Here is a 15935-nt window from a genome sequence, read left to right as displayed (position 1 = left end):
CAGGTGATTTTGGTCAACAATTTACCTGGGCACGAAGCCAAAAACATGAGAGCCTCGTCCTGTCCATATATCCGCTCCCTAGACCTCGTTGGAAAGAGAAGATTGCTGAGGTTTTCCCTCTGCGTTGCTCCGCACGCAGGCTGATTGGAGCAGAAGAAACTAAGTACTAGTATTACTAGTCCCTTCCCATGCCGAGATTCTCTTTACGATTCTGGGTTGAAACTGTACTCTCCAGAGACTTAAATGGGGGCTTGGTGACGTTCAAACTCTCGCTCCAACATTCTCATCTCTTCGTTTATTCCACACGATTTTTTGGAACGTGGTCCCCGAGCCAGGCTCTGAGGACTTCTAATCTCTTCATAGCCAGGGAGGGGAAGAAACAAGAGCGGAGGACCAATCTCCGCTCCCAGCCGCAGAGTTACAGTCCCCATCCCTCCAGGGCGCCCATCCCGGTGCCTATTCTCCCAACTCCCAGCCCAGTTGATGTGACAGGCTCGTGGCCCAATCCCCTTCCTGGTTCCCAGCCGACTGCTAGCACCACCGGAGCCAATGGCGGCGGCCGAGGGGCGGAGGGGGCTGGCGGGAGGGGAGGGAGCGCTGGCTTTAGAACCACAGCCGCAAAAATTCCGAGCCCAGAAGTTGTCTGAGTGCGTCGGTTGGAGGCTGTCTGGCCAGATCCGGTACTCTGCGACTTTACGTAAGTGCTCTGCAGGCGCGGGAGGGCACGAGGGGAACGGGATCTCTGGGCGTGGGCGTGAGTGGGTCCAGGAGAGAGCATCTCCGGGAACCTCGGCAGGAACGTGCCTGGCACGGCAGGCGGGGGACTGAGGGAGGCTGCAGAAATTTCTGTCCTAGACCTTGGGCGCCAAAGCGATCGTTCGCATCAAGGACGGGTGGGAGTGACCGAGTGTTCCCCACGACCACCGCCCGCCGCAAACACGTTTTCTGCTCTTCACTGGAGAGATGGTGCTTTCTCACTAGTTGCTCTTAACTTGTTGCCAAACTTGGGCTGGAGTCCTTGACGCCAGCCCTTGCCCTTCTCCCCTTCCGTGGCGGCGGCCCCGAAGTGGAAACCGAGCGCCTAAACTTCCCTCTGTCGTCCTTCTTCAGCTACTGCCACCCTCCTCCCCCCCTCCTCCGCCGGCTCCGGACTCAGGAAATCCCGGAGCCGGTCGCCGGCGACGCCTCCAGCCCCCGCTCGCCCTCCTCGGGTGACCTCACGGGCTCACCCCGGCCCCCGGGCTCCACGGGGTGCGGTGGCCCAGGGAAGGAACGAGGCTCCGGTTGCCTGCCTGCCGCCTGCTTCCCTTACCATTAGCGAGCGAATCGCTATCGCACCGCGTCTCCCTATGAGTAAGCACTTTTTTCCTTTCTGTAGCAGGACATCTCCGGGCCATTAGGGCAGTACCTTTCCGTTCTCCTCTCCCCAGATCCCGCGCCGCCTGTCTGCTCCCTTCTCAGCTCCTTTGGCTCTGCAACCTCGTGCGCGCGGTTGGGGCAGCGGCCGCCCGGCACCTCCCAGGGCTCCTCGGGAGGCAGAGCCGAAGGGGCTGGGGGCGAGGGCAACATCCCCTCCTCCCACAGAGCCGCACTTGCCGGTGTTTACTTTTCCCCACTCGCAGTACTTAGCGGTCTAATGAGAGGCCGGGGGACGCCGACCACCCCCGCCCGGGCTTCTCGCCAGTCCCAGAGTTGCCGCTGCCGCTGCAGCTACTTGTTCTAATGTGCTGGCGGCTCCGACTGCCAGGCTCCAGGGCAGAAGATCCCAACCTGGGAGGTGGAGTGGGCTTAATGCTTTCTGACATTTCCTGTACGCGACGCAAATTCTTGCTCCACACCCTATGTGTACAACATGCCAGGTGGTACTCAAGGTTGAGTTTAGAACGAACTGGGTTGGAGAGCCTCGCCGTTTAAGATCAGATAGACTAGATGCTCGGGGTGCCCGACCTGTTACCAGGGATGGGGGGTGGGGAAGAGAGCCTGGCTGGCTGCACAGTGGGTAGAAAACCTAGGTGAAATTAAAAACTACTGAGAGGTAAGCGCACACTCCGCTTTACAGGATGTCACAGTGTATCTGGGAGCTTAAACTTGATCCTGAAGATCCAATTTACAGTGAATTCCAACATAGTGGCCGAAGCCCCACATATGTCAATTGGCATCACGTGCCCCAAGTCTCTGATGCCCCTAGGGTAATGGTCACATGACTTCTTTTGACTTTAAAACTGGAATGTAATGGCTGAAGTTCATTTTCCCAAAAGTACCGTGACAAAAAAGGGGGGAGGGGGCGGTGTGAACTAGCCTCTACTCAAGGGAGTTCTACTTGGATTTGGATGAGGGGAACAGAAAGGGAATTTGGTGCTCAGATTTTATCCAAAATAAAAAACAGAAGCTGTTTTTAAAATAAGGGCTTGAAATATGTTTGTGCTGGGATATATATCTCCCCTGTGGCCCTTCAATCTAGTTATGGCTTTTCTAAATTTTAAAAATATCTTACTAATTATTTTCTAGAAAAATCGTCCATTTATTCATGCCCTATTTCATTCCTAAATGATAGATTTGAAGCCATATCCCATAAGATAGTGTTTTTTAAAAAATTAGGCTTTGTCCATGTCCCTGGGTCTGGCCTATATTCCAGTTGAACTGTTCTCTATATTAGGCATCTGCTGAAGGTGGTGGATAATCTCTTGGCTAAAATTAACCATCAGTTATCGTGGTTTGGAATTAATTGGATCAGAAATCAGGCAGGAAAACAGTGGACACTAAATTTAAGAAATCGAGCTAGTTGGGTTTTTACCTGTCAGTACTTTAGTAGAATAATGAGAGGCCACAGAAACAACTCCCATAATGACCAATACCCACCCAAGTGGCCCAAGTTAAGGTTGCTGTTGGAAAAACCTGGCAGTTTGCTATTCAGATTATATATTGCAGAGTGTAGAAATGGGCAGAGGAATCTCTGAGGTTGAAAGTTTAAAAGCTTTACTTATTTACAAAAATGGATCCAGTTGATACATATTCAGTCTTGAAAACAACTAGGGCAGCTAAAAATGAAACTGGGAATATTTAAGAGACTTTGGCTTTGTATGCTTCAGCCAAAAATCCTTGTCTACTTACTGCAGCAACCTCTGAATGACTTGAGCACTACATTTTCATGCTGTGCATGGGTTTCTGAGCCTAAAAACTAGAACAACTTTAAAGCACATAGTTCTGACCACAAGGCTATCCTTGCGGCACAGATTAGCTGGAAGTGGACTCAAGCTGCACCTGAGTTCATTGGAGTTAACTCCACTGGTAGATAGACCCCCCTAGTGGAAAAGAGGTGATAATATAATTTTAGATGGAACTCCTAACAAATATTTAACCTTAAAAAAAGAAGAGCACAACTATCCAACTAGGTTAAAGTGGTAGGGAGATAAGTTCTTTTTAAAGTCGTATTAACTCATGTCAAAACAGGATCCTCACTAGGCTCTCCAACCACAGTCTTTCATTGTCTCGGTGTGTCCACTCATTTACAACTACTGACTTCATTTTTTAGTCATATGATCTAATGAACCCAGGCTTTCATTAAAATTAGAGGATTATGAGTCTAATTCTTAATTTCTACAATTAGATCTAGAAAGTTATCAAACTCTTTACCTGGGGTGGGAGAGCCAAATAAATTATGCTCTGCCTTGATTTAGCACAATCAACACTGAGGTCCAAGGTCTCTAGTCTAGTCTGATGCCATCATTTAGAGTCAATTGCTAAAAAATGTCTAGGCTTAATGCATTTGGGGTAGAAGGATTAATTGTAACTAGTGAGTAATATTTGGGTTGAGATTAAGTCTCTTCTACAAATGGTTACAAGCACATTAGACTTGACTGTGACTGTTTATATTGGCAGAATGTCAATATCCAGGGCACTATTAGGAACCCCATGAAATTTTGCTCCTAGGCAAACAGCGTGACTGTTACAGAAAAGAAGGGGGTAGTAACTTGGCTGTGGTGCTTGAGCACTAAGGAGATTATTTATGGTGAAACTGATGAGTAAAGGAAGAAAATTCACTTGCCATTTTTCCATATTCTGTTTTAAGCATTTCTACTTGCCTTTCCAAGAAATGTACTGACATAATATTCTTAGCACATATGATAAATTCATGAATTTGCTATTGCTATAATCTAGGTGGAATGAATATGCCAAATTGTTTGTTTTTGCTGTTTAGTACAGATTCCAAAAGTAGCTGGTATAAAATTGAAAACGAACATCTATCAATACCTGAAAACTTGGGTAACTGTTTTTGGAATCATTTTGTACTTGCTTTTGCTCTTTTGGTGAAAAGTAATCCAGAGGGAGAAAGTTTAATCTGTGAAAATAATAAAACTCAGTTTAGAAGAAGACAGCAAGATCATATTTTGCGTCTATAATTATTCTAGAGAGTGACACACCATATGATGTTATGTTCATTGTGTTGGAGGTTTCAAAAATTTTTTGGATACATTATACTATTGGAATGTCTTTTAGATACCAGTGGTCACGACTAGCTGTTTTTAGTGATGAGAGAGCTTTGGTTAACATTATGGCCTAGAAATAGAAAAAACTGTCTGATCATGAAATGTCAGTCTCAGGAGAAGATCTGATAATACTTGGGCCAATGGTAGTTATGGAGGTGAGACAGTTTCCAAAAATTCAATATGCTTAATAACATTGAATTTGCCCTATTCTTAGCACTTGAAAGACAAATGTTGGTGAGTATAAACTGTTTTAGGGATGAAAAAGCATTGCTGTTAAATGAAAATTACATTGCTAAGGGGGACGAATGTTGGACTTGATTCAGAAGAACTAGATTCTAGACGTGGCTCTGCCACTGACTCATAGTTTGACCTTGAGAAAGTCACTTAAGATTATTATATTGATAACTAACATTGAGTACATACATGTGCCAGATACCATGCATTTTCTCATTTATAAAATGAGGGCATGGCTCAAGGATTTTGGTCTGCTGGGATTTTTTTTTCTTTTATAAGATATATCTTTTATATAGATATAGTCTGGCTTATTTCAGTTATATTTATCAGTTGATTTTTTTTTCCAATTTTAATGCAACTATATTGAACCAAGCTAAATACCTTGTAGGCAAATTGGTGACTATCCAGGAAGATGATCACCAGTGGCTTATTCCGTGACTAATGTTATTTCTTTAAAATATAGAGGTACCATTTATATCATTCCTTATCAAGGATTTTTGGCGCATTAAACTTACTGATTTTATATTATGACAAAGCTTAATTTCTCTTAACGGTCTAGAAATTTGTTTGATGATAAGGAGGTAGTGTTGTTTATTGGAAAAGGCATTGAGTGTGGACTCCAGGATCTTTTAGGCCTCTACAGTTTGCACAGAGAGGCCATCTTCAGTAAATCATGGAAGTTCTCTGTTTTCATATCTGGATTTTACTTTATTTGTAAGCCATCTGTTTTCAATCTGTATATTTCACAGGCATGCTGAAAGGATAAATGAGCTATGTAAGCCTTGGCTCTTCAGCAGACAGGTGCTATATAAATTCAAAGTACTGTAGTGGTATATCATAGAAACACTAAAGCTTTAATAAGAGTTTACAGAAATGGTAGAATTCTCATCACTTAAGCCTTGCCACAGTTTTACTTGTCTGTAAATGTTCTCCAGCCATCCACTTTTACAAGCTAAGAAGAAATAAAGCCAGACATAATGTAATGAAAAATAAGAGAAATGGTTGATAACAAGAGAATAAAAACCTATATGTGTAATACTTTCGTATATTTTTTTCCCTCAAATATTGTGCCAGGTAGCCTGTAAAAGCCATTAATGTGGTGGCTGGTTTTTTTTTAACCTTTCCCAAGTAACAATTGAGCAGTATTTTGGCGTTCATTGGTAATGGTTACAAAATACTTTGGCTTATCATACTTCATTCTTAGTTTTGTGATTGCCCGTAATAGGAGGTTTTGTGTAAAATTACGCATGAAAAATCAAATGTTTCTTATAATTGCACTCTAAATTGCATATGCAGGTATGGAAAAGTGCATAATGGAGGAGACTGTGCCATCATTAACACAGAAAAGGTGAGAAGTTAATGCAGGTCTTCATTTGAAAAACAAACATGTTGGGCTAGATGACTTCTGAGGGGTCATTTTCTTTTCTTTTTTTCTTTTTTTTTTTTTGGCTGCATCGGGTCTTCATTGCTGTGCGTGGGCTTTCTCTAGTTGCGGCGAGCAGGGGCTACTCTTCATTGCAGTGCACAGGCTTCAGTAGTAGTGGCACGCAGGCTCAGTAGTGGTGGCTCGCAGGCTCTAGAGCGCAGACTCAGTAGTTGTGGCTCACGGGCCTAGTTGCTCCGTGGCATGTGGGATCTTCCCGGACCAGGGCTCAAACCCACGTCCCCTGCATTGGCAGGTGGATTCTTAACCACTGCGCCACCAGGGAAGCCCCTGAGGGGTCATTTTCAACCCCCACCCTCAAAACTATTAATTTGGAAGTAATTTTCACTGTCTATTGTCATCTTGCCAATTACATGATAGTTCTTTAACTCTGTCATTCGTTGTGTTATTATGCATTTTTATTTTGTTAAAATTATGTTTGCTAACATTTGTTAAAATAGCATTTGTGAGGTGATAGTACTTAATGAAAATGGAATAAGCAGAAAGCCTTGAGTTAAAGGACTTTTGAAATAACCTGATATCCTATGACTAGTTCTGAAGTTTCTCTTCGCTAAAAGAAATCATTTTCTTTTATAAAATCTGATCTCTTATTTCTACCATCTCTGTTTTAAAAGATTAAATAGCATATCATTTTTTTGTAATCTTGTAACCCATATATTGAAAATACAACTCTGATTCTCTTAAGCTGTTGTAAATTTATATGTATATATAATACTTGTTTACATAAAAAGTATATATATAAAATTTTTACTTTCTATAAAATAGAATTTGAGAGGGCAGCATAATAGCTTTGAATATTCATATTCTAGCATTCTACATTATATGCTCTAATTACATAGTGTTGCTCTCAGATTGACATTCTGCTATTGACACTGAATAACACATTGTCCTTTATAGACAAATGTAATTTTAAAGCTTTTTTTCCTGTATTTCTTTACTTGCTTACATATTCCCATTTTTGCCATTTCTTATTGTTGTTTTTGACATCTGGTGCTTGTATTTCAGGTGAGGGAGAATTACCATTTAAGATTGTTTTCTCAGAGGTGAAAATGATAAGACATGATTCCTAGGGTATATCCTATTGCTATAATAGTCAATAGGTATATTTAGTTAATCTGCTGGAAAAGTGTCTTAAGTAGTGTGTACTTAGGATAATTTTTTATCAGTTTACTTTGGATTAAAAAAATACAAGATCACTTTAAAAATATGAGAAGAAAACAAAAGGGTTTATAAAGAAGAAAAAGAAAAATTACTCATAATTGTACCACCTGTTCATATTTTTTTCATCTGTTTCCTGTGTAGAACGTTAGATATTTAAAAAATTGGGATCATACTGTATATACTGTTTGTATCCGATTCTTTTATTTATTTATTTATTTATTTATGGCTGTGTTGGGTCTTTGTTGCAGCGAGTGGGCTTTCTCTAGTTGCGGCGAGCCGGGGCTACTCTTCGTTGTGATGGACGGGCTTCTCATTGCAGTGGCTTCTCTTATTGCAGAGCACGGGCTGTAGGTGAGCAGGCTCACTAGTTGTGGCTCACGGGCTCTAGAGCGCAGGCTCAGTAGTTGTGGCGCACGGGCTTAGTTGCTCCGCGGTATGTGGGATCTTCCCGGACCAGGGCTCAAACCCATGTCCCCTGCCTTGGCAGGCAGATTCTTAACCTCTGTGCCACCAGGGAAGTCCCTGTATCCAATTCTTTTAACTTATATTATGAACATGTTTTCATGTAATCAGGTATTTTTGAAAATATTTAAAATTACTGCATGATATTCTATATAATGGATATTTCACAATTTATTTCACTAATTCCAGGTTGTTGGAAGTTTTTGTTCTTTCCATATCTTATAGATAATGCTTCAGTGAACACCCTGGGGCAAAAACCATTTCATAACTCTGATTATTTCTTTGAGATAAATATTTAGAAGAGAAATTGCAAAGATTTTTGTTTTAAAGATGAATTCCTTTGACAATCTCTGAAATTTAAACATTGGTGTAAGCAAAAAGAGCCTTGATTTCAAACAGCGGCACTCAAAATAGAAAAGCCGTTCTTTATATAGTGTTTCGTATGGACCTGGTTTAGGTAAAGTATATGTCTTGGAAATATTTTGGTTTCCTCTGATCTAGTTAGCAGGTGCAAAGGAGGATGAAGTAGAATCCTGTGGGGTGTACAATCATAGGAAGTTCTATTTTTTGAAACAGAACTGTTAATTGGGGAAGGGAGACAGGTTTGTATTTAATTAGCCTTTAGATTGCAGATTGCTGTAAAACTCAGTTCAAGTACAGAAAGCTTAATTGTGACCATAAACTTACAGTATCATGAAGAGACTTTTAATCCTGAAGTTGGTTAAATGGCTGTATATATATAAAGATATATATTTATATATTCTTTTTCAGCTTCTTTGCCATTATAGCTTATTACAAGATATTGAGTGTAGTTCCTTGTGCTATACAGTAGGTCCTTGTTGGTTATCTATTTTATATATAGAGTGTGTATATGTTAATCCCAACCTTCTAATTTAACCCCCCCTTCCCCTTTGGTAACCATAAGTTTGTTTTCTATATCTGTGGAGTTACCATATTACCCAGCAATCCCACTCCTGGGCATATATCTGGAAAAGATGAAAACCCTAATTTGAAAAGATACATGCACCCCAGTGTTCATAGCAGCTCTATATACAATAGCCAAGGCATGGAAGCAACCTAAATGTCCATTGATAGATGAATGGATAAAGAAGATGTGGTACATATACACAAGGGAATATTACTCAGCCATAAAAAAGAATGAAATCATGCCATTTGCAGCAATATGGATGGACCTAGAGGTTATCATACTGAGTGAAGTAAGTCAGACAAGGGCAAATATCATATATCACTTATATGAGCAATCTAAAAAAATGATACAAATGAATTTATTTACAAAACAGAAATAGACTCACAGACATAGAAATGGCTGTGTTTGTTGATAGGCTTCTTTATCTCAGGCTGTCAGTCTTTGGAAGTACAGCCATGCCTCAGAGATACTTCAATTGGTTCCAGACTATCGCAGTAAAGTGAGTCACATCAATTTTTTTGGCTTCCCAGTGCATATAAAAGTTATGTTTACACTATACTGTAATATATTAAGTATGTGATAGCATTACATCTAAAAAATGTACATAATTAAAAATACTTTATTGTTTAAAAAATGCCAGTTTTCATCTGAGGCTTCAGTGTGTCCTAGTAACGTCGAAGATCACTGATCACCAATCATTATAACAAATATAATGATAATGAAAAAGTTTGAAATGTGGTGAGAATTACCGAAATGTGACGCAGACACAAAGTGAGAAAATGCTATTGGAAAATGGTGCCAGTAGACTCACTTGATGCAACATTAGCACAAACCTTCAATTTGTAGAAAGTACAATATCTGGAAAGTGCAATAAAATGATGTGTGCCTGTACGTTGACAATGCTCAGTAAACTCAGAGTTTTATGTTTCATTCAGGTTGCTTAAATAACTAAACGGAGATCCAATAGTGGTAAAACTGGTGCCACCAGTTAATTTGTGCCTAGTTTCAGTATATGGTGAATCCCCAAATTACAACACTTGACTTAACAAATATTTTGTATATTTAAATGGCTCACTGTACACTGCATATCTCTCTGTATACTTACCCCATGCTGTTTCACAGACCCTTCTTGGATGTTTGTCTCCTTACTCCAGTTCACTGCTGGCACTAAGGACCATGTTGGTCCGGGCATCCCATGATGACCCAGAAGTGATGTGGAAAGTTTTGTCTGACTGGACGACTCGTTCTTACCACCTCCTTTTTTTGTTGTCAGAGGGATCATGTACATGCTATATTTCATAGTCAGAATGGATTTTAGCATAAAATATGGGCTCCCATGGTTTTGCTATTTTATATCTCTGTGACATTGGGGAAGTTCCTTAATTCTTCTAAACCTCAATTTCACTATCTATAAAATGGGGATAATATCACTTGTTTTCAGTCTTGTCTTTAAAATTAAAGGAGAACATTTATAAAGAAACTGGCGTATATTAGGTGCTCAATCAGTGTTCCCATTTACAGGTCAATTAACGTTGCCTTAGGTGATCTTTATCAGGTATCTGTAGCTACCTCTTCATTTTCCTCTAATTTAAACTTTTTTTTCCTTAAGTATCACCATTGAAGATAAATAAGATAGTTTTTTTTTTTTTTTTTTTTTTTTTGCGGTATGCGGGCCTCTCACTGTTGTGGCCTCTCCCGTTGCGGAGCACAGGCTCCGGACGCACAGGCCTAGCGGCCATGGCTCACGGGCGTAGTTGCTCCGCGGCATGTGGGATCTTCCCGGACCAGGGCACGAACCCGTGACTCCTGCATCGGCAGGCGGATTCTCAACCACTGCGCCACCAGGGAAGCCCAATAAGATAGTTTATTTTTTCTGTTTTATTTAATGGTATTGTGAAAATATGACTTTCCAATGCTTTTCATTACGAATGTGGAGGATTTTAACAATGTTCCAGGTTGAAGAAGCCTCTTGGCTTGGCTAAGAAACCCCTTTACCATTAATGTATCCTTTTATGAGGATATGCCATCCAACAGTCTAAATTCACCCTCAAAGGAAAATTGGAAACGTGACTCTTAATACATTACAGACACCATTATAAAGTCACTGCCACTAACAAATTTAGCTTAGAGCAGGGTGAAAGGTAATAGGTAATGTTGATGCCTGTTTTGGGGGGGAGGAAAAAAAAGCTTCAAGTTCTTCAGTGTTTCTACAATAGTAGAAATAGTATAAACATGAATGTTTAAAAGTTTACCTTTGAAAAAATAGGAGAAAAGAGAAAATAAGTTAGGGAAAACTTAAAATGCTGGGGAAGGCAGAGAGTTATAAATTAAATCAGTATCTTTCCAAGATGACATGTAGCCTTTAGACATGGGTGAATCCAAAACATATTAATTTTAAATTTACAATGCCCATTATTACCTCTAGTGGAAGTTTTCAGAAGCAAAAACCAGGAAATGATGAAGGACATTGACACATTCAACAAATATTTTGAGCAGTTTGTGGGTCTCCAGTTTAAAGCTACAGTTGAATCAGTTTTGCAAGTGGTTATGAATAATTAAAATTTTATATTTTGTCTTATGCTAATTAAAAAACAAATATAGCCAAATTACCATGCAGTATAGACAACCAAAAAGTAATACTGATAGATTTACATGTTTAAAGATATAAGCCAACCCATACATTTGGTATCTTATCCTAAATCAAAGTTTTCCAGCATTAGTTGGGCCCCCAGCCCCGCGAAAAATAAAAGCAAACTAGAATATATTTATAGGTGCAAGCAGAAGGTGGCAAACTTCCCTAACCAGAGAAGGTTTGTGTAAAGATGAAGGGAGGATTGCTGTGTCAAGTACCTTGAAATGTGTAAAGATTATATAAAAGGCGGCCTATAAGGCATATATAAAGAGATGTAACCCTCAGGAAAACTTTAAAATGTGCCCAGAGTTCTCAAGTATATATTGAGATAGTACAAACTATAGATGGAGTAATAGCCAAAGATAGTAACATGGACAATGCCTTAATTAGTCTATTTGTGCAATGGCTTCATCATTCAACTAAAATAAGTTTAATGAAGATTGTTAGGTGCTAGGGCTACGAAGATGGTAAAATACTCCTGCAGTCTGGAAGAAAAAACATAATATTGGATTTCATGAAACCTAAAAATATTCTTACATGTAGAAAAGGAAGTTAAATATGGCCTTTTTTCTCAACATAAAATAATTTCTAAATTTAAACCTTGTGTGAACAAAGACATTCATGTATAACCCAATATAATCAAATCTAAACTAAGAACAAATCAAATTTAAACATTGTTATTTCTTTGCAATAATTATTGCATCCTAAAAAAAAGTGCCCACCATGAGTTAATTTTACTTAAATAGAACATTGCTCAGCCTATAAATGAAGGTCAGCAGACACCAGTGTCTTGGAATAAAATAGACCTTTGGCAAGAAAATGAGCCACACCCCATTTAGTTTTTACAAAAATAAAATTCTTTCCAGCTTTACTAAATTGTAGATGTTGTTCACAGCGTGTGCTTCTGCAGTAGTTGGTTCTGCAGCTGTGGAAATACCCATGTATGTAGAAGCCCTAAAAAACATTGATTCGCCATTACTTGCACATGCAGCTCTCATACTTTCTGTAGTACAGCATTCTGTTAAGTTTTATCTGACTCAAGGATAATAGCGAGTAACTACAGGTATAGCTGACACCTTAATTTTCTGCCTTGAACTTCTTGATTGTCCCAGACTTTAAAATGAGCTGGAAAACCCAGGATTCCAAATCTGGTCATCATTTCATTTGGTGGGAGGGGATCAAATGAATGCAGTATATCTGCATGTACTGTCTGCTGTACATGGTTTTCTTCAAAGACGGTACTAAATTCCTGCCATGTACCATGGAAAACACTGTTCTTCTAGGGAGAAAAGAAAATAAACCCATTCTCCTGGTTCTTTCACAGTACACCTGGCACACAGCAGGTCTCCATAAATATAATACATTTGAAAGAGGGTATAAATGGCCATGGATGGCCCTTGCTGATAAAGATTAAATTGTGAAAACCTAATCAGCAAATGGGTAACTTATGAATCATATTGAATAAAATACATATTGATGTGAACCTGTCAGAAAACTAAGCAAATGGCTTCCTTGGTTTTCTTCCTCTTTTACTTGTCTTAAGTGAATGGTCAGGAGTGAATGTTACGTACGGATGGCACTTTCATTGTGAGAACTGCTTAACTTTAGAATCAACGAGGATATTGGGACATATTAATATTTTTTCACTTTTTAAAGCAGTGTTATTGAGAGAGAATTCAACATTCTGTACCAACCATGTAAATTGTACAGTTCAACGGATTTTAGTATATTCACAGATATGCACAACCATCAGCAAGTTTTGAATATTTTCATCACCTTGGAAGGATGAAGGAGGCTTAAAACTCCAGAGTTTTAAGCTATGCCTCTCCCCAGCCCTCCACCTCCCCATCCCTAAGCAATCACTAATCTACTTTCTGTCTCTATAGATTTCCCATTTCTGGACTTTTATGTATAAATGGAACATATGGTCTTTTGTGACTGACTTCTTTCACTTAAGCATATTGTTTTCAAGGTTCATTCACATTATAGCATGTATCAGTACTTCATTCCTTTTTATGGCTGAATAATAGTCCATTGTATGGATATGCCACATTTTGTTTATCCATTCATACATTGATAGACATTTGGGTTGTTTCCACTTTTTGGCTGTTATGAATAATGGGATATGTTAATATTAAATGTCTAACCACAGGTCACCTAATGAGTTAGAAGTGGTACTGACAAGATAACATTTCATTTATCACTGGTCTGCTGTTAATGTAGATCCTTGCTTTGACTCTGAGCAATATTGATTTCTACATCTAAGTGTAGCTAATTTTTTCCTGTTTCTTTTTTTTGTGGTCCTGTTTCTTTTTTTTTAAATTTATTTATTTTTAAAATTTTAATTTATTATTATTATTTATTTTTGGCTGTGTTGGGTCTCCGTTGCTGTGCGTGGGCTTTCTCTAGTTGTGGCTACTCTTTGTTATGGTGCGCAGGCTTCTCATTGCGGTGGCCTCTCTTGTTGTGGACTACAGGCTCTGGGCATATGGGCTTCAGTAGTTGCAGCACGTGGGCTCAGAAGTTGTGGCTTGCGGGCTCTAGAGCGCAGGCTCAGTAGTTGTGGTGCATGGGCTTAGTTGCTCCGTGGCATGTGGGATCTTCCCGGACCAGGGCTCAAACATGTGTCCCCTGCATTGGCAGGCGGATTCTTAACAACTGCACCACCAGGGAAGCCCCTTTTCCTGTTTCTTGATGCTTAGTAGCTTATTATCATCAACTTGTTCCCAATACTACCTTATTCCTTAGTAATATTTCTGCTTGAATAATGGAAAGCCTGTAAAAGTTGTAAAATCACCTTTTAAAAAACTTGTATAACAGATTTATACAAAATTCCTTGTTTATACACTTATTGAATACCTAGTATAAGGAACAAAAGTAAGCAGTATTAAGTATTGCAGAAGTAAATGACAAATGCTTTGAAACACAATGGTTTTCAGTCAACCTAAAGCATTATTGAGCACATCTAATATTTATTTTTTAAACTTATGCTTCAAATATGAAATACATACACAGAACAAAATTCAAAAGCTATAAAGGGACATAAGGAAAATAAACCTCCTGCCCCTGACTCCGATCCCCCATTTCCCTTCCCAGGAGGTGACCACTAGTACTAGTTTCTTGTATATCCATTGAGAAATAATATTGAGTACATTTGACACTTGACATTTTCAGAAGACCTTGGTGTTTTACATTTAGAAAGTGCAGCAGTAAGTTTGAGGGAGTCTTTACCTTTTGACTCTTCAGGGATGAACATGAGAAGGAGGGATTATCCAAGGATGATAAAAAGAATCAGTTACAGATCAGAGTTTTTTTTTTTTTTTTTTTTTTTTTAATTTTATTTATTTATTTATTTTTGGCTGTGTTGGGTCTTTGTTGCTGTACATGGGCTTTCTCTAGTTGTGGTGAGCAGGGCCTACTCTTCGTTGCGGTGCGCTGGCTTCTCATTGCAGTGGCTTCTCTCATTGTGGAGCACGGACTCTAGGCACGTGGGCTTCAGTAGTTGCGGCACGTGGGCTCAGTAGTTGTGGCTCACGGGCTCTAGAGCACAGGCTCAGTAGTTGTGGTGCACGGGCTTAGTTGCTCTGTGGCATGTGGGATCTTCCCGGACCAGGGATCGAACCCGTGACCCCTGCATCGGCAGGCGGATTCTCAACCACTGCGCCACCTGGGAAGCCCTAGAGTTTTTCTTTCAAGAACCCTTCAGGTCAATATAGCTAATGACACCTAGAACCGATCTCTGCCATTATCTTCTGTATTCAACCCACAGAGAAGTTCCTGGACCTAGTGGCCTTATTCTGGGCAGGCCAACTAGGAAAGGATAGGCCTCCCTGAGAGAGGAGGGCTGCAGTTCAGTCAAGAAAATATACAATTTCCCGGAGGCTCATTTAGAACTTCCTATTTAATTACTTAATTCATTTAACAGGCCTTTATTAATTGTCAACAGTGTGCTAGGCACTGTTATCACTAAGATAAATAACATAATGTGCCATCATTTGAAGAGCTCAGAGTCTAATCCAGCCACTGATTTTTGCAGATGAGGCGACAGAGGTCTAATGCAGTGGTGGAGGACAGTGGTGGGGGATGGGGTCTCCTCATACCTAATCCATCACTCTTCTTGCCATAAATTTAAATACCACATCCAGAGTCCAGCATGGTTCACTAGGAATGCCTCTTCCACCCTGAATCAGTTTATACAATCTGGAGTTTTCTTTCAGATGTTAACACAATGGCAGATGCCATGTCTTTAAAGTTGACATAAACTCTCTGAAACTCACTTCACCTATAACTTAAGCAACATTATTTAACTCGACCAACTCTTCCATAGCTAATGAAAATTCATTAGTAATAGCTTTAAAGTGGTAAATTATTTTCTAGGTTGTATCTTCAACCAAAGTACTCTTATGCTTACAAAGCTGCAGTCCTAATCATTGATCTTAAAGAGTTTCCTACATTGTATTGCATCCAAAGGATTTTGAAAACTCTAATGCCAATATATTGGATATACATTGTAGGATTTATCACTCTTTTTTTTTTTTTTTCCACACCACGTGGCTTGCAGGATCTTAGTTCCCCGACCAGGGATTG

At 39.7% G+C, this 15935-nt stretch overlaps 1 protein-coding gene across 7 annotated transcripts in view; it reads left to right on the top strand.

The window, feature by feature from the left end:
• The window catches only part of PLS3 (plastin 3), a 241895-nt gene that overhangs the window by 150099 nt on the left and 75861 nt on the right, over nt 1-15935 (top strand). Inside the window, exon 1 of one of the 7 annotated variants that reach the window (XM_059049669.2) lies at nt 479-697. The exons of 1 other annotated variant lie outside the window; for it this stretch is intronic. The gene's annotated coding sequence lies outside the window, so the exon portion shown is untranslated. Of the gene's footprint in view, nt 1-478; nt 1354-6017; nt 6070-15935 lie in introns of those variants that run through there. 5 more of the 7 variants (XM_067023569.1, XM_067023574.1, XM_067023570.1 and 2 more) reach the window with 5 other exon arrangements.

The sequence above is a fragment of the Kogia breviceps genome, chromosome X (assembly GCF_026419965.1).
Source record: "Kogia breviceps isolate mKogBre1 chromosome X, mKogBre1 haplotype 1, whole genome shotgun sequence".
Lineage (NCBI taxonomy): Eukaryota > Metazoa > Chordata > Mammalia > Artiodactyla > Physeteridae > Kogia > Kogia breviceps.
This window is presented reverse-complemented; position numbering and strand designations above follow the sequence as displayed.